This window comes from Rhinopithecus bieti, unplaced genomic scaffold (assembly GCF_001698545.2).
Source record: "Rhinopithecus bieti isolate Rb0 unplaced genomic scaffold, ASM169854v2 scaffold_6439, whole genome shotgun sequence".
Lineage (NCBI taxonomy): Eukaryota > Metazoa > Chordata > Mammalia > Primates > Cercopithecidae > Rhinopithecus > Rhinopithecus bieti.
The window spans coordinates 1190067-1209433 of NW_016805421.1; positions in this window are offsets into that span (position 1 = coordinate 1190067).

The window sequence follows — 19367 nt, forward strand, 5'->3', positions numbered from 1 at the left end:
TGACTGGGTATATACCCAAAGGATTATAAATCATACTGCTATAAAGACACATGCACATGTATGTTTATTGCAGCACTATTCACAATAGCAAAGACTTGGAACTAACCCAAATGTCCATCAATGACAGACTGGATTAAGAAATTGTGGCACATATATACCATGGAATACTATGCAGCCATAAAAAAGGATGAGTTCATATCCTTTGTAGGGACATGGGTGTAGCTGGAAACCATCATTCTCAGGAAACTATCGCAAGAACAGAAAACCAAACACTGCATGTTCTCACTCATAGGTGGGAACTGAACAGTGAGATCACTTGACCACAGGAAGGGGAACATCACACACCGGGGCCTATTGTGGGGTGGGGGGAGGGAGGCAGGATAGCATTAGGAGATATACCTAATGTAAATGATGAGTTAATGGGTGCAGCACACCAACATGGCACATGTATACATATGTAACAAATTTGCACGTTGTGCACATATACCCTAGAACATAAAGTATAATAATTAAAATAATAATATTAAAAAGAGTCAGGTGTTCCTGTTCAGCTCCTGGTAGATCAGAGCAGAGTAACTGGGTTGCTTTAGATAGGAAGAGTACTAGGTAACTTTAAAAAACATGCTTAGCTAGTTTTAACTTAGCTCAGGTAAAACTGCTATGCATGTGAAGGCTACCTTAGCTACACTCCTGTTTAACTTCACATTAGAGCAGATCAGAATCCGGGGCAGGGATATTTTGACCTGAGTCCTTCACCAACCCTCTCATCACCCATATCTGGCCTCTTTCCTCCTGGTTTATTGGAAGGCAAGCTCATGGTGCTGGAATGGGGTGACTCTGATTCCATTAGCATTCTCCAGGCCCTATTCCTTAAACATTACTTTTGTTCTGCCTTCCACTTTGGCCCCACATTCCTCTCCTCACCCTCAATTCCCTCTTCTAGTCATTGCCTGAAGTGTTCTTTGGATACAATAGCAAAGGTTTCAGTGAGAATGGGTAGCGGGGTCAGAGGTCACTTTCAAGGGCACAGCCTGAGCGAAAGGTGAATTTCCCTTTCCTCTGTTATAGGGCTGTTACTGAAATAAAGAAGGAAATGTGTGAGGAGAAATTGAAGAGACATTCAGTATACAAGGGGATCGATTTTGGCTCAAATTTTGGGTGCATCTCAGGAAAAGATGAACACCCCTGTTTTCAAGCTGTAGTTTTTGAAAGAAAAGAGATTGACTTAGTAAGTCATTTTTGGAATCCACTGGAACATGCATTGGTAGACACAGAACTGTGCGGTGGATTGATCCCGACTTAATGCAGTTCAACAATGCTTGTTAAAGCAATCACTGTTAAAAGGATATGCTAGCAATGCTGAAAAGCTGAAGGCCAAATGGGTTTCAACTTTCCTCAGCACTGAGCCAGAAACTCATTTGTTTTCCGTTTCTGAGAATCACCTCATGCTATTCAGACAAGGTGACAATCGTGCCTGAAGAAGCTCTGTTAAGCCAATTTACGTCAGGTGTGCGGGTGCAGATTTTAGAGGAAAGCTATGACTGATGAGAGATTGTTTTCCCAGCTCAACAGAGCTTTCCAGTGACCAAATAACTGAGCTATTCTCTCAAAAGAGTCAGGAGGGGACTCTAGTTCCCTTTCTACCACTCACAGGCTGTGGGACCTTGGCCAGTCATTAACCTGACAAGTCTTCACCTATACAATGGTGGGATGCAGGTTGAAAGCTGGGGGCCAATGTGAGCTACAATTCTGTTGTTTTCTGAATTTTTTTCTGTTGGTGGCCAGTTGGTGTGTATATGTGGATGATTTTAGCCTTTCTCTGGATCTGACTTTGTGATGTCACTAACAAGACCTGGTGGCCACAGAGGTCTGACTGCCAGGTCTGACCTTGGCATCTGAAGACAAACCCAGGCTTCAGCTCACCTTGCCTCTCACTACTGATAGATGACCAGAGCTATCCTCTGATTCCTTATTAAAAGAAAGGAAGTGCAGAACACCTTGTTTTGGAATTAAAAATAGATCATGGTCTTCTTGTTTCTAAGCATTGAATATTTCAATATAGTAGTATAATGTTTCTATTAATTCTTAAAAAGAATTACCAGACTCATCTCATTACTCTTAGATAGGCTATCAAGACTGTGTGTATCATTGGCTTTGTGTCATGCACCTTTTGTTCTCAGCCATTTTATTATTTTGGGTGAAGGTGGACAAGGGAGACTATTTGCTTCCTTTACTGCATTGGGTTGTGTGGCTTGTGAAGAGGGAGATAAGACATAACTCCTGTTCTAAAAGAGTTAACAATAGAGTTGGAGATATGACATATGAATAAGAAAGAGTTAGAAAAGGAGCTTCATCATCAGTAAATATGAGGCTCCCAGGTGTGGAGGTCCTGGGCCAAGACTGGATGGAATATGGAAATATACTTTATAGCCTGTCTCATTAAATATGGTATAGAATTTGTTTGCAAAGCTTTGGTTTCCTCTGCCGCTCTGACTGTTGAGAGTTCCTGTGGTCTGTCAGCACAGTTCAATCTAGAAGTCCCTACATTTGTATTCCTCATGGCCCTCTCTGGATAAGATGAGGTGCTCTTTCTACAACTCACCAGTTACTTCAGAGGGGAGCTGTATATCCTTCATTCCTTATTCAATTATCTCTCTTCCCAAGTTTCTGGGAGCCCTATGCAGGCAGGGGTCAGGTCTATTTTGCTTACCATTATTTTCTCAATAACTGGCACTTATTAACTGAGAATAACTGATAATTAAAATAATAATAATAATCTACCACTCTTGGGAGACTAAAGTTTGCAGTATGGGTTTAATGTTTTTCTTCTACTTGGCTACTCTAGTTATAGTCTACTCTCCCATGGTAGATGTGGAACATATTAGATGCTATTTATTAATTCAACGGAAAATGATTTTATATTATTATTTCTATATGTCAAGAATAGTTCTGGGTTCTGAATTTAGAGGGGTAAACAAGACAGAAAAGAGTTGTGCTATTCCAGGATGTACATGCCATAGAAACAGAAAATAAATCATAAAGACACGTGCTTGAGTATATTCATTGCAGCACTATTCACAATAGCATACACATGGAAACAACCAGAATGCCCAATAATGACAGATTGAATAAAGAAAATGTGCTACATATACAATATGGAATACTATGCAGCCATCAAAAAGAACAAGATCATGTCCTTTGCATGAACATGCATGGAGATGGAGGCCATTATCCTTAGCAAATGAACATAGGAACAGAAAAGCAAATACTGCATGTTGAGAGCATAAGGACACACACAGAGAAATGACAGACATTGGGGCTTACTTGGGGGTAGAGGATGGGAGGAGGGAGAGGATCAGGAAAAATAAGGGGTACTAGGCTTAATACCCAGGTGACAAAATAATCTGTACAACAAACTCCTATGACTCAATTTTACCTATGTAACAAACCTACACATGTACCCCGGAAGTTAAAACAGAAGTTGAATAGAAAAATAAAAAATAAAGAAATGAAAAAGATGATGTCAGATAGTATTGCATACAATTAAATAAATGGCAGCATGATCGTCTAGAGATTGGGGCTGTCTGGAAGGCCCAAGGAGGGACAGTTTTAGCTTCTCCCTGAGTGATTAAAAGGAGCCAGCGTGAAAACAGCAGTGGGGGAAGGAGATAGTCTGGGCAAAGACAAAAGCCCAGATATAGGGACAGGCTTGGGTTATTTGAGGACTGAAGAAAAGGCTACGGTGTCTGGGAGTAAATGAGTGAGAGTGGGTTTAATGAGACAAAGTTAAAGTGGGAGGCAGAAGTCTGATCATTTAGGGGGCCTATATGCCACATGCACTGGCCAGAGTTCTGGCAGGAAACCAAAGACATAATCAAATTGGGTAACCTGGGGAGTGTTTTGATGTGGGCCATGTTTTAGGAAAAGCAAAGTGCAGTTTTAGGAAAAACAGAGTGCAATATCCCAGAGCTGTGGATGGGAAATGGGCAAGGGAAGGAGTCAGTTTCTGACCATGGAGCGAGGCAGCCAAACTGTAGTGAACCACCAAGGAGGAAGCTGGGAAAAACCAGACCTTTATTTCCTCCATGTTCTGGAACTCCCATAAGGTACCTCCCACTGGCCAAGCCAACCAGAAACAGGAAGGCAGAGGAGCCCATTGATGCAGACTTGTGGGCCAGACTACTGGGGTGTGGGGAAGAATCCAGCTCATTCTTCTGACAGGTTTGAAGTTTAATCCTAAGAATAATGGAAAGCCGAAAATCCCCATTGGGAAATTTTGACAACGGGAGTGGCATGAACTAGTGTATGCTTTGAGTATCATGCTCTGGTTGCTGTGTGGAGACCTGAATGTATGACACGGAAGTGGAAGCAAGCTGCCCTGTCAGGAGACCCTGCAGTGTCTGTGGCTGTCACCTTGTCCTCCACACCTGGAATTCAGCCACTGTAGACTGGCTCGTGGCCCTCCCTGATATAGTGAAGTCAGCTGACCATTTGCTCAGGACCATACATGGGTGTTCCCTGCTGGGATGTTGTTTAAGATTCCCTAGTGTGATATGCTGATGGTGAGTGGATGTTAGTCTCACAGGTGTGCAGAGGCTTTCGGTTTTGTCTGAAATGGAAGCTGGGTTGACTAGCTAAGGATGGCCCTCTGATGTAAAACTGCATCACGTGCTTGAGTGTTGCTATGTGAAGCGGGTTCTATGGTAATAACTGACAGTGTTCTTTAGGAGGAGCATGGCTTGTATGGCTTCCTCTTGTGCTGTACGGAATACTCGCAAGGCCAAAATTGCATCTGAGAGAAACTTTCTAAGAAAGCTTCATAATAGGTTGGTCAATCCTGGGAAGAAAGTACATATTTATGTCTATGTACATGTGTGTGTGTGTGTGTGTGTGTGTGTGTGTGTGTGTGTTTATGGGGAGGGAGTAGGGTAAGGGAGGGAGAGGGGAAAAGGAAAATGAGAGAAAGTGAGGGGTTTTGACAACATTTTGATGGGCCCAGCTTGTCTTCTAAAATATCTTGCAGAAAATGATCTAAGATCTATTCTATCCAAATTTAGGATAAAGGTGAAAGTCTTGAAACTTAAAGAACCCAAGACTTTCTCTTCTTTTTGTGTTTCTTGTTGAGCTTATCAGCCTGAGACATTGAGATGCTGTATATACTTTCTGAGGCATCTCTAGTTCTGACTCTGAGTGAGGGTCACACTAAAAGTCTGTAGAAAGAGTGTGGATGTTGAATCAAAACTCGATTTATCTTTTGACTTCATCTCACATGTAGGGCTATATGACGTTATTGGATGCTTGAAGCTGGAATAGTATATTCCTATTGTCTGTCAACTATACTTTTGATAGCATGGTAGGGATAGGAATGAATGATTTCAGTTTACCAGTAATTATAAGAAGATGTTTTTTAAAACATTATAATTTAGCAGTTTGAAATTGCTAAGGAATAAATCAAATGTTAGTGTTGGATAATATTTTAATACTCTGTTAAAAGTATATTGATCTAAATTGTTCAGAAATCATTGAATTATTAGTATTCAAGGGATGACTATCACGTAATGAGATGGCTTTTAACAAACTCATTAAAACGCATTCAATTGACAAAAAATAAATTGAATGTGGACTATTTGTAAGGCAAGTGAGGAAAACTAAAATGCAATAAGACATAGTCTCTGCCCCCAAGGAGCTTATGTATTGTAATAATTTTTTCACTTCAGTATAATCAGTTGGGAAGCTAACATCTTTTTGCAATGAGATCACTCCTGCTAAACATATAGGAGCTTCTTTGGAATTGTCTTCAGATCTAGTTTAACACATTTGCATGTGTGCATGCATGCACACATACTCTCATGGTCAGTCTCAGTTTTTTAGGACAGGGGTCAGCAAAATTTGGTCTGTGGGTGAAGTCCAGCCTACTGCCTGTTTGGCATGGCCCCAGAGCTAAGAATGATTTTTATATTTTTAGATGACTGAAAAAACAAACAAACAAACAAACAAAAAAAAAAGGAGGAAGAGCAATATACGGGAACACAAAAATTTTGTGAAATTCAAATTTTAGTGTTAATAAATAATATTTATTGGTACATAGCAGTATTTACTCATTTATGTGTATGAGATAAAGGTGGGACTTACTTAAACTATTAATTCTTTTTTAATAAACTTCTTAATTTTTACTGTTCTCCCTTACCTTTGCCATTAAATTCCCAAATGAACTCAAACTGTGTGAATGGCCTTTAAGTGGCCACCACCTTCTACCCCACCAGTTAGTTACTACCCAATTGTTCCTCCTCATGAGAGAATGAAGGCCGGGCGCAGTGGCTCACGCCTGTAAGCCCAGCACTTTGGGAGGCCAAGGTGGGCAGATCACCTGAGGTCAGGAGTTTGAGACCACCCTGGCCAACATGGTGAAACCCCGTCTCTACTAGAAATACAAAAATTAACCAGGCATCGTCGTGCACACCTGTAATCCCAGCTACTCAGGAGGCTGAGGCAGGAGAATCGCTTGAACCTGGGAGGCGGAGACTGCCATGAGCTGAGATTGCACCTCTGCACTCCAGCCTGGGTGACAGAGCGAGACTCTATCTCAAAGAAAAAAAAAAGAGAATGAAAAAAAAAATTGCAAAGGTATGCTATATTAGTCAGGGTTCTCTACAGGGGCAAAATAGGATAAATGTGTATATAAAGGAAAGTTTATTAAGGAGAATTGACTCACGTGATCACAAGGTGAAGTTCCACAATAGGCCGCCTACAAACTGAGGAGCAAGGAAGCCAGTCCGAGTTCCAAAACCTCAAAAGTAGGGAAGCTGACAATGCAGCCTTTTGTCTGTGGTCAAAGGTCCAGAGTCCCAAAGCTAAAGGACTTGGAGTCCCGTGTTTAAGGGAAAGAACCATCCAGCATGGGAGAAAGATATAGGCCAGGAGACAAAGCCATCTAGTCTTTCCACATTAGTCTGCCTGCTTTTATCCTGGTTGCCCTGGCAGCTGATCACATGGTGCCTACCCAGACTGAGGGTGGGTTGGCCTCTTCCAGTCACTGACTCAAATGTTAATCTCTTTTGGCAGCACCCTCACAGACACACCCAGGAACAATACTTTGCATCCTCCAATCCAATCAAGTTCACACTCAATATTAACTATCACAAGTCCCCGCCTTGTCAACTTGAACCCATGCACATCTCCTGAAATCTTCAAGTAAAGACAGTAAGGACATTATTATACCTAACATAAAACAGCTATCCTTCATACAACTGGAAGCCCACTAATCCTGAACCTAAATGCTATGACATAAAATTAACAACATGTACATGGTGATATAAAGTAAATAAATCTTATGTCACGTGATAAAGGAAAAAAATACAATGAAGATATTTTCATATTACAAGTGTATACATGCACAAACATGTTCTTAACAAAGTAACGAGGAAATACTCATGACAATTACAGTCCTTGTTTCTGCAGCTGGTCACGTGGTCGTAGCTGGTATGAATGACTACCTTCTAGTACCCATTCTGTATTCCCTTTGCCTTCAGCAAGCACCTCAGCAGGTTGTGGTTTTTTACCTGATGGAGTGACACAAACTTTCATCCTGAAGAGTTTTTTTTTTTTTTTTTTTCCTCTGAGACGGAGTCTCACTCTGACCCCCAGGCTGGAGTGCAGTGGCATGATCACTGCAAGCTCTGCCTCCCGGGTTCACACCATTCTCCTGCTTCAGCCTCCTGAGTAGCTGGGACTAAAGGTGCCCACCACCATGCCTGGCTACGTTTTTTGTATTTCTAGTAGAGATGGGGTTTCACTGTGTTAGCCAGGATGGTCTCAATCTCCTGACCTCGTGATCTGCCCGCCTCGGCCTCCCAAAGTGCTGGGATTATAGGCATGAGCCACCGCCCTTGGCCCATCCTGAAGGGTTTGAGCCATTTGTAGTCCTGCCTGGATTGGGCTGTTGTAGTTTCCCATTGACCTTAATCACAGTGTATGGTAATACTAAGTGATGCCCTAAGGGATCTTCTGTATTCCACCCATACTCTTCCTTACCTCCTTTGTGGAGTAGTAGACTGATTTCATCCTATAGTCCTAGTCAATCACCCCAGCCAACACTGTAACTCCCTTCTTAGCCTGTTGACTTAGAGGTAGAAGGAGCCCAAAGTGGCCAGGTAGCAATCTGAACTTCCAGCTTAATGGAATCATTGTGTCTCCTGGTGGCAGCATTCCTCCTTCTGGAACTAAGACCTCTAGGCTAGCAGAACGAAATATTGTAGTAACAGGACGCAAAATTTTGCTGGTGGGTCACTAGGGGTAATGGTGAGTGGTGCCACTTTCACCCCTTGATTCTTGGACTCGTGAATCCTGGCTATGGGAGAAACAGTACCAGATATTGGATGCTGATGCAGAGCATAAATGTCCTTCTGGAGAACTTTGCCCCAGCCCTGCAAAGTACTGTCACCTAGTTAGCTTTGTAGTTGTGACTTTAAAAGGTACTGTTTTATCAATCCAGCTGCTTCAGGATGATGGGGAACATGCTAAGACCAGTGAATTCCATGAGCATGAGCCCACTGCCACACTTATTTAGCTGTAAAGTGAGTGCCCTGGTCAGAGGCAATGCTGTGTAGAATACTATGATAGTAGATAAGGCATTCCATGAGTCCACGAATGGTAGTCTTGGCAGAAGCACTGCATGCAGGATAGGCAAACCCATATCTAGAGTAAGTGTCTATTCTGGTGAGGACAAACTGCTGCCTTTTCTGTGATGGAAGAGGTCTAATGTAATCGGCCTGCCACTAAGTAGCTGGCTGATCACCCCAAAGAATGGTGCCATATCAATAGCTCAGTGTTGGTCTGTGCTGCTGCTGGCAAATTGGGTGCTCAGCAGTGGCCATAGCCAAGTCAGCCTTGGTGAGTGGAAGTCCATGTTGCTGAGCCCAGGCTTAATCTCCATCCCTGTGTTCATGGGCCCACTGGGCATTGGGTGATAACAGGGGTTGCTGGGGAAGAGGCTGAGTGGTGTCTACAGAGCGAGTCATCCTATTCACTTGATTATTAACATCCTCCTCTGGTGAGTTCACCCTTTGGTGAGCACTCACATGAGACACAAATATCTTCACAGTTTTTGACCACTCAGAGGGGTCCATCTGCATACCTCTTCCCCAAATTTCTTTGTCACCAATTTTCCAGTCTTGATTCTTCCAAGTCCCTAACCATCCAGCCAAACCATTGGTTACAGCCAATGAATCAGTATATAATTGCACATCTGGCCATTTTGCCTTCCAAGAAAAGTGCACAATCAGGTGCACTGTTTGAAGTTCTGCCCAATGGGAAGAAGATTCCCCTTCTCCACTGTCCTTCAGGGATGTCCTAGAAAGGAGCTGTATTGCTGCAGCTGTCCATTTTTCAGGTGGTGCCTGCATATCGTGCAGAGCCATCTGTGAGCCAGTCCCTAGTCTTCTCTTCCTCTGTCAACTGATCATAGGGAACTCCCCATGAGGCCACTGGTGCAGGCTGGGGAAGACAAGTCAGGGTGGCAGGAGTGGAGACCATGGGCATCTGATTCACTTCCTCATGTAACTTACTTGTGCCCTCAGGACCTGCTTGAGCCCATCTGCATATATACCACTTCCATTTGATGATGGAATGCTGCTGTGCATAATCCACTTTATGGCTAGATGGGTCAGAAAGCACCCACGTCATCATAGGCAGTTCAGGTCACAGGGTGACTTGATGACCCATAGTCAAACATTCAGTTTCTACCAAAGCCCAGTAACAGGCCAAGAATTGTCTCTCTAAAGGAGGGTAGTTATCTGCAGAAGATGGCAGAGCCTTTATCCAAAATGCTAGAGATATCTGCTATGATTCACCTATGGGGGCCTACCAAAGGCTCCAAACAGCATCCCTATTTGGCACTGACACCTCAAGCCCCATTGGATCTGCTGGGTTATATGGCCCAAGTGGCAGAGCAGCTTGCATAGCAGCCTGGACCTGCTGCAGAGCCTTCTTCTGTTCTGGACCCCAGTCAGAACTGGAAGCCTTTCGGGCACTTGATAAGTGGGCCAGAGTACACACCTAAATGAGGAATGTATTGCTTCCAAAATCCGAATAAGCCCACTAGGCATTGAGCCTCTTTCTTGGTTGTAGGAGGGGCTAAATGCAGCAACTTATCCTTCACCTTGGAATATCTCGACAGGCCCCACACCACTGGATCCCTAGAAATTTTGCTGAGGTAGAAGGTCCCCGAAGGTTATTCTGATTTATTTCCCATCATCTGGCAAGAAAATATTTCACCATTAAGTCCAGTGTGTTTCCTACTTCTTGCTCACTGGGTCCAATCAGCATAATGTCATCAATGTAATGGACCAGTGTGATTTCTTGTGAAAGGGAAGAGTGATCAAGTTCTCTCCAAACAAGATTATGACACAAAGCCAGAGAGTTGATGCACCCCTGAGGTAGGACAGTAAAGGTATAGTGCTGGCTTTGCCAACTGAAGGCAAATTGCTTCTGGTGGGCCTTATGGACAGAAATGGAGAAAAAGGCATTTGCCTAATCAATGGCTGCACACCAGGTACCAGGAGATGTGTTAATTTGCTCAGGCAATGAAACCACCTCTAGAACAATACATCATTTAATCAAGTTGACACTCAATATTAATCATCACATACCCCCTTGTGCATACCTATGTGTATCTATAGGAACATGCTGGAAGGCAATGGCTGTGGTAAAGCGTGATCCCTGGGTTGTAGCCCTGCATGATGACTGCAGTTAATTAACCCATCCATATAAGAGACAGAAGCAAGAAGCACACTTCTGAGCTCCAGACGGTTTTGAGCATCAGAATAGTTTTAGAGAGAGTAAGATATTTTGAAATTATACAGTGATCTCTATTAAAGTGATAACAGCTGTTACCAACTTGAAACATCATGGAATTTTTAAAGAAAGATAAACTGCACACTTGTGAAACCCAGCCAGACTAATATCATCAGGGATTACAGCAGAAGCACTTACTACTGTCAAGTCAACACATAGCCTAGTTGACCGTTTTATAAATGGATGAAAATAAGTTTAGCAGACCCCAGCAAGATATATTGAAAGATAGGCTGGAGGTGAATGGTAGGAGGTCTGAGCAATTTCACTAACCCAGCCAGTCAGCAGTAATTGGTAAACTGCCTTCTCCCCTGAGAGCCTGGGGAGCTGTGTGGCTGCCCATTGGTGAGCCAGTGATTACTTGGAGGGTTTTTATCGACTCTCTTTGCTGCTTTTTGGGTGTATTTCTCCCACGAGCTTTAACAATAATGCCCATGAATCTGAACCTCGTGGCTGGTAAATGTTCACTGGCCTTGACAGTAAGTGTTTCAGCTTTGCTTCAGTGTTTGTTTTCTGCCAATGCTGTGGCCTGGATGCCCTGCAGTATCTATCTTGCAGCCTGAAACCATTATTGGGCAGTACATTGCCATTTTCTCCAGAATTATTTCTTTTAAATATTTATCACTGAAAATGAGCCACTTTGAGATGATTACACCATAGTCATCTGTGGGAGCCATAAGCAATTTTGTCAGTGTGTGTCTAGTTTCGGTCTCCCGTTCTTTGTCCTATGCAAGGCACATCTACAGGGCCCATCTTTCTCTGGTACTTGGATACAATTCTTTAACCAGTGATTCTGCTTCTTCCTCTGCTCACTCCCAGCCAAAAATCATCATTTAATTAGATCTCATGGTATGAAACACGTTTCACAAGTGTGAACCTAAGCTTGGTACTGAGCACACATCTCACAGAAATCCCTGAGTGGCCTCCCAGGAGACTGAAATCCAAAGGCAACAGGATCAAGCCCTCACAGTGAAATGGGAGGCAGGCTGGCCCATCTTTCTCTGTGGCTCAGTAATAAGGCTTGCTATTTACAGTGCCCTCTTTACTTGCTGACTCTGTTAGCATTTTTCTTTTCAATTTGGATCTCGGCCCACATTGTGCCTCTCTCACAAGGCACGTGCCATTTTGATTTTAAAATAATAGGAAGAATGCTCCAGCGCTGCTCGTTGGTGATATGACTCTGAAACTATCTACAGATTGCCGAGTAAGTGAAATGTTTTGACAGAGAGAAATATGTGTTGTCAACATTGCTTTACCCATGGTTGAGAAGAAAAACTGAAACTACTTCAGCAGGGTTCACACGTTGATGACTGGAATGATCTCCTTGAAACAAATGACTACAGACCATTTTGTTTTCCTTTATGCCTCATTCTTCTCTAATGAAATGCCCAATTAAAAGCATAGCTTATGTGCTTAAAAGAAAAAGCTTAGAAAGGATTCTTGGATGGAGCAGTGACAGTAGTAATCCTTCACCACAGGAGAAAATCAGAAAATCATAGTATCTTTGTAAAGAAACAGCATCATGTTGTGACTTCCAGTGGTCTGCATGGCAATTTTAGAGAAGACCCAAAATGAATGTAACCTTTTTAAGCTAGAAAGATTGTGTGTGTATTTCTGTGTGTGCCTGTGTGTGTGTGTGTGTGTGTGTGTGTGTGTGTGTGTGTGTGTGTGTGTGTGTGAGAGAGAGAGAGAGAGAGAGAGAGAGAGAGAGAGAGAGAGAGAAACATGATTTATTTGTGATATATCAAATGGCAGACACTGGTTAGAAATAGAAAAGAAAAAAGAGTTCCCAGTAGAGTGATACATTTAGGACAACTTGTGAATTTGTCTCTGGGATTAAGTGGAGTATGGAACTGTGCAGCTGTGTGTTGTCTCCTAGCAAAATGAGGTTCCCTCTGTTTCTCTGGCAGGCGTGTTCCTGTCGAGAGCTTTTTGGGAGTGGGAACTCAGACAGCTTGCAGAGCCCTGCTGACCATTATCTTCACGTTCAGGTCTGCATTGTGGGAGCTGCTCTCTATTTTCTCGCTTAGTGAACACTCGTGATGAAAGAAAATGTTGACAGCTTTGCCTTTCTTGAGAATCACTAAGGAAACATTTCATCTTGTCAGTCTCCTTTCATGTGCTGTGCGGGAGAAGAGAAAGGGAATATTGCTTTGGAGAATAACCTTGACTTTCAACATGCATTTAACAATCAATATTTTCTTGAGCACCTACTATGTGCTGTAGTATTTGCTACTCATTACCAGTCAGACAAAGATGAATGGAGCTAAGTCCCTGTCCTTAGAGAGCTTAGCACATTCTTATTTTAAAATCAGTTGCCTCGTTAGAAGGGCAATAAAAGGGATACAGATAAAGTAATAAGGGAATTTGTATCATTTGGACTTCCTCATGTGACTCACTCCATGGGTTCTGGAACTAGGCAGATCTGAGTTTGAACACTATTACCCATGACATTGGCTGGCACAGTGTATTTTAAGCTATGTCTCCATTTCTCTCAGTTTTTAAATGAGGATAGTGAAACCTACCTTGCAGGGCTGTTGGGATGAGTAAATGAGATATTGTGTGTACAGTGTAAAGCAGTGCTTGGCACAGGTGAGTCCACCTGGCATGACAGCTTCCTTCCTACCTCCTTTACACCATGCCGCATCCCCTGTCAGTCATACAGATGCCTCTCACAAACCTGCCTGCACCTTAAAAGTGAACCATAAGCATTAAGATGGATTCTTGAGGCTGGGTGTGGTGGCTCATGCCTGTAATCCTAGCACTTTGGGAGGCCAAGGTGGGTGGATCACTTGAGCCCAGGAGTTCAAGAATAGCCTGGGCAATATGGCAAAATCTCAGCCCAACCAAAAAAAGAAAATTAGCCAGGCATATTGGTGTGTACCTGTAGTCCCAGGTACTCGAGGCTGAGGCAGGAGGATTACTTGAGCCTGGGAGGCGGAGGTTACAGTGAGCCGAGATGACAACACTGCACTCCAGCCTGGGTAAAATAAATAAATAAATAAAAATTTTAAAAAAATGGCTTCTTCAACTGTGTTGTAGCTCTGGAATGTAAAGAAATCTAACACATGGTAGTGACCATATAATAGTGAGGATTTTTTTAAAAACTAATTTTCCAAAATTTATATACAAATGATTCTTGGCTTCTTTAAAGAATGATAATACATGAGAGGTGTTAGTCAGAGGCTACCCACCAATATTCTGGCCTTTGTCCTGCCAAAAACCTAGCAGGGTTCTACTCCTCCAACTGTTTGGAAGTTGGGTATGCCATGTGACTTTATTTAACTAATGGAATGTGAGCAGAAGTAGCTTGTGTCACTCCCAGGAGAAAGCTTTAAAAGATCCACTTACACTGCCACTACCATCATGGAAGCAAATGTTGAGATGGAGCTTGTGTCAGCGTAGCCCCGTGCGATATCACAAGGAGTAGAGTCCCTGTGATAATCCATGTGAAAAATACAGCAGGGGTGAGAAATGGATTTTTTTTTGCATTGTACCACTGAGATTTGGCAGTCTTTTGTTCATGGTCTACCTAGATTAACATAGAAGATTATACACTATTTCAACAATTCTGTTTTTGCTTAAAACATTGAAGTGATTCTTCTGGTTGTATTGCTGTCAGGGGCAGTATTTGACAACCACACTCTCAGTGTAAAGCCGTACTTGCTTTCTGCCCTATAGTAGTATTGCCAGGCTTGACCCTCTGTTTTATTCATTAGATTTGACTCTGCAACTGGTAAAAAAGATTGATTGGACATCTTTGAGCCTATTGGGATGAATACACCCTTCAGAAACAGTGGCATACAGAGGCTGGGCAGTAGGGGATATGAAGGCAGTTTACCCAGGGTGCAGGCAATAAGAAGATACATTGTCTATAGAAATGTTTAAATAAATAGAACTGATTTAAGATACAGTGTGTTTTGTATTACCATCACAAGTCTATAATTCTAAACAATATTAGGAAGAAAATACTCCTCCCTTCCCCACTCCTGTTTTTCCCCATCCTTGCACAACTACTCAGAAAGCAGTCACAATGAGATTTCAAAACTTTTGAAAAACATAACTGTGATTTAGAATGTGTTACCTTATTATGATGAGTGTTTTGAAATAGATAACTCTCATGTGTAATATTCATTTAAAAGAAAAAAGAAAAATTATTCTATTTTAGGGTTGTTCTTGGTACATTAATTTGGACATTGACTTATGAATTTGTAGCTAGTCATATGAATGTTTATGTAAATCTTTCTGTCTAAATTGTAATATCCATGAGGGCAGGACTGGGCCTCATTCATCCTTAGGTGTCCAAGGAGTCTGGCCAGTACTGTAGTCCTGTACACATAATTGCCATATATATATATATATATATATATATATAGAGAGAGAGAGAGAGAGAGAGAGAGAGAGAGAAAGAGAGAGAGAGTCAAACTAGGCTAGCAGTGAAACGATATTTTTCTTTTGCTTCTCTTCAGTCATGTGTACGAGAAGCAGAGCTGTAGCTCTGGCCCACTTCTTTGACAGGTTCTGTTGTTGTTGATGTTGAGAAACTCCAGGAGCCTGCTATTTGGAGAGAGAAATGTCAGCTGCTGGTGCTAACAAAGATCTGAGGTTATACACACATGACCTATCACCCACACTCACCCAGTTGGGAGGGGCGGCCTTTCCCTGTGTCCACACATATGCCTTGAGTTGCTCTTCGGTGAATATCACTTTTCCTTTCATGTTTTTTCCACACACTATTATCTGTATGAAATGAAGACCAAGAAAGGATGGGAAGAAGGAGAAGAAAAATTTTGGTTTATCTCAGAAACTATACCCCTAAGTGAGAGTCCTGGTTGCAGGTAGGATTTTGTTGGTGATCATTAGAGGGATGGGGGCTGAGAGAACAATTTGAATGTTTCCTATTACTCCAGGCTGGGGTGAGAGTGGGAAATATGAAGGCAATTTGCCCAGAGTGCAGGGAATAAGAAGATATATTGCTCATAGAAATATGAGTGAATATAACACTTGTAAAGATTATATAGTTGGGACTGGCCCACAATAGTTGATAATAACGAGAAGTTCTTGGAGGCCGGGTCATAGTGAACTTGGTCTTGGGGAAATAATTATCCTCTTGAACTCTGATTGTTTTATGGATAAATTCTGATATTGAGAAGTGTGTGAGGGGGTGCTTAGGCCAGATGGAGTCTTTTTACCATTTTGAATGTCCACCTTAATGCTTCCTGAGTGAAGTTCCAAGATTTGAAGGGAGCATACACAGCCTCTGGCCTGTATGGAGTCCATCCCGTCTTCCAAGGGACCTTGTAGATGGAAATTAGCCTTGGGTGGGCCATCTTGTGAATTGGAGCCAGTGTCTAGTGCTGGACAGATGTCATCTGGAACTTTCAGATGTAGCCCAAGTTCTGGGACTATGAGAAGCCACACCACCCACGAATTTTCCTTTGTGCTTTTTTCCAGAAAAGAGTAGAGTCATTTTTGAGCTCCTAGGGTAAGATGGTAGAATGCAGAGAAATTAGAAAATATCTACATTTCTCTATTCCTAGCTCTGTTCATCTAGATTTGACAGTAAGAATTTGGTTGACATGTAAGTAAGACTGGATGTGAGATTCAAATGAAAGAGGGACACAAATGTTCGGTTTTGCTTTTACTCCCTGTGAATAATTCCTGGACTTTACAAATATCCTTTCTGGAAAGAACAACTGAGTGAGAAACCCTAAACCGATACTGAATAAAGCAAGTATGTCTCACAGAATATCTGATTTAAAAAAATTCTTGCTTTAGGAAATGTGTGTGTGTATGTGCACGTGTGTGTGTGGGTATATACATATACACATGTATATATACACACACATATATACATGTATATGCATATATACATGCATATATATTTACATGTATATATACACATACATACACACAAACATTTCCTAAAGCAAGAATTTTATATATATATATATATATATACACATACACACACACACACACATATATATACACAATCATACATATATAGAGAATCTATCTATGTATCTGTATATGTTTCTTGGATGTCTTATATTAAGCTTTGGTAGATAATTGGACTTAGGGACCATAACTACCACCATTTTCCTTACAGAAAGTCTTTGAGTAACTTAGACTATGATCTCTTTTGTTTTTGTCCATTTGCCATTTGTTATTCAGACAGTACAACCCCAAGCAGGACCTAGGGCACGTTACTTAACAGTTTTAAGCCTGTCATCTATAAAATGTCAGAGATGGACCCAGTGACTTCTGAGGTCCGCACTTGCACCAGGAGTCTCTGGTTTGGTTCCATGGGGAGACAGCTGTCAAAGGTGAAGCCATGTGTGCCTCCCCCACATCATTCCCTTTCTAGAGCTTTCATTTTCCTTAGTGCCTCAGAAATATCTTTTTATAGATGCACACCTTAGAAGAGTATTTTCTCTTTTCATTGTAAAGGAAGGTTTTGGACTTTGCAACAAATGTTCTGGATAGAATGGACAATTAAAAACATGATTGAAACATGATTCAATCATGATTAAAACATGATAGAAAATGTGGCTCCACATTATTTCACAAGCTCATTCCTTTCGTCTCTACTTTGTCAAAGGATTTAGGCAGCTTGTTTCTTTGGCTTTCATCAAATATCTTTTTTCCTTCCTGTTCAAAATAAGCTCTGTTTCCTTTTTCCTGGCTAGATGAAAGCCTGTGGACTCTGTGCTTCCTGATATCAACCCAACGGTGGTGGTAGAGGGGTTCGCATCACTCCAGATAGTCAGTTTCAAAGAATAATAGTTTGGAGACTGTGGGATGAAAAAAGAAGCTTGAATTTTCCTCTTCAGATCTCTCCAATACACACTGTCTGTGTGTTATTTCAGAACACCCATTCAAAAGTAGACTGTTTCCTTCCCTGACTCGGCACCAAGTCAAGAAGTGGCACATAATGTATTGTTGTGTTTATTATGCATAATTTTGCTGCTGACACTGTGGCCATCAAATATTGGAAAATTTACAACCACGGAGGTCCAGCCATCATGCCTGAAGTGAAGGACAAAGTACTCTGTTATTCATCTTCAGCTCTGGCCCTTTATGATCAGACAGTGAGCTGTATACTTATCAAAGTCAAAATAACCTTCACTTGAGAAAACATACTTGTCCTTAATTGCCAGAATAGGAATGCATAAACAGTCTCTCTCTTGATAATGGAATGGAGGCTGAGTTGATGTAAGTTTTAAGTATTTTGTAATTTTCCAATCATGGTGTGCTCAATTAAGTTTTAATTCACAAATTATGCATGTATTACACTGGCAAAGAGAAAAAATATTTGTAGTTTTAAACTATACAGTCTAAATATGTATGTCATACTTATGATATACACATTTGTGCTATGGTTTTTTTTTTTTTTTCTTCCCCTCTGAGTCAAAGCTATGGCTGGTAGTCCTATTTCTATGCCCTGGTATACAGCAGTTTAGAGCTTGGATGCTGAAACTGGGAAGATGTAAGTTTGAATTCTTGGTTATCCCTGGAACACAGGCATATGCCTTAGTTTATTCCTCTGTAAAATGGTAATAATCATAATAGTACCTACTTTCTAGACAGGTATATTAAGAATTAAGTGAGATTGTGTACGCTGAAAAAAATGCTTAGTGCAGTGCCTGGTACATTATGAAAACTCAAGGAATATTTGCCATTATTATTATTATTCCCCTCTTTCTATTATTGTTAAAAACAGCAGTCCATAGAAAACATATATTTCCAAGTCCTTCATGTAAAAAAGGCAGGAATGAAACGTTACTAGCATTTTATAAATATATATGTATGTTATGGTACTAGATGGCTTTTGGGAGACATATAGTTGTAAGAGCGAGACAGAGATGACTCAGAAACCAGAAGGCAGCACTGAAAATAGTTCTTACTTAAAAAGGCATTTGTTTAATATGCTTACTCAAGATATATCTTACACAAGATATAAGATGTATCTTTGAATTATTTAAATCTATATAGTGGCTATATGAGCATTTAAAGTTATGGATGTTTATTTGGAAATAAGCAAGTTTTAATATGTGAATAGTAACCCCATGTCTACAAGTTGCAGTGTGGCCAAATGTAAATGACAAAAAAAAAATTAGAAAATGAGCTCTAACTCTATTTTGGGAAAGACAAGGGGAATCTCTGGAATTTGGTCTTTGTTCCTAGCTAAGACCTGAAGGTGACTTTAATTGACAAGTATCTTCTGAGCAGTAAAGTCAGGATGACAGCATTTGCTTTCCTGGGTGGTCAAAAATCCTCTGTAACAATGGTGGGTGCGTTGTTGGTGAATGAAGAAATGGGCTTGAGAAATACTGTGAAATAAAATGACTGGCAACTTTAGTTTCAGAGCAACAGGCCTGAGAGTTTTCTTTGTTGTTATTTTTGCTGTTTTTTTCTGGTGTCATTGTGAAATTAAGTATAGGCAAATGAACTGTTAATGGACTAGAATTTCAGACCAATAGTCTGCTCAAAAACCACAAGACAAGCAATAGAAC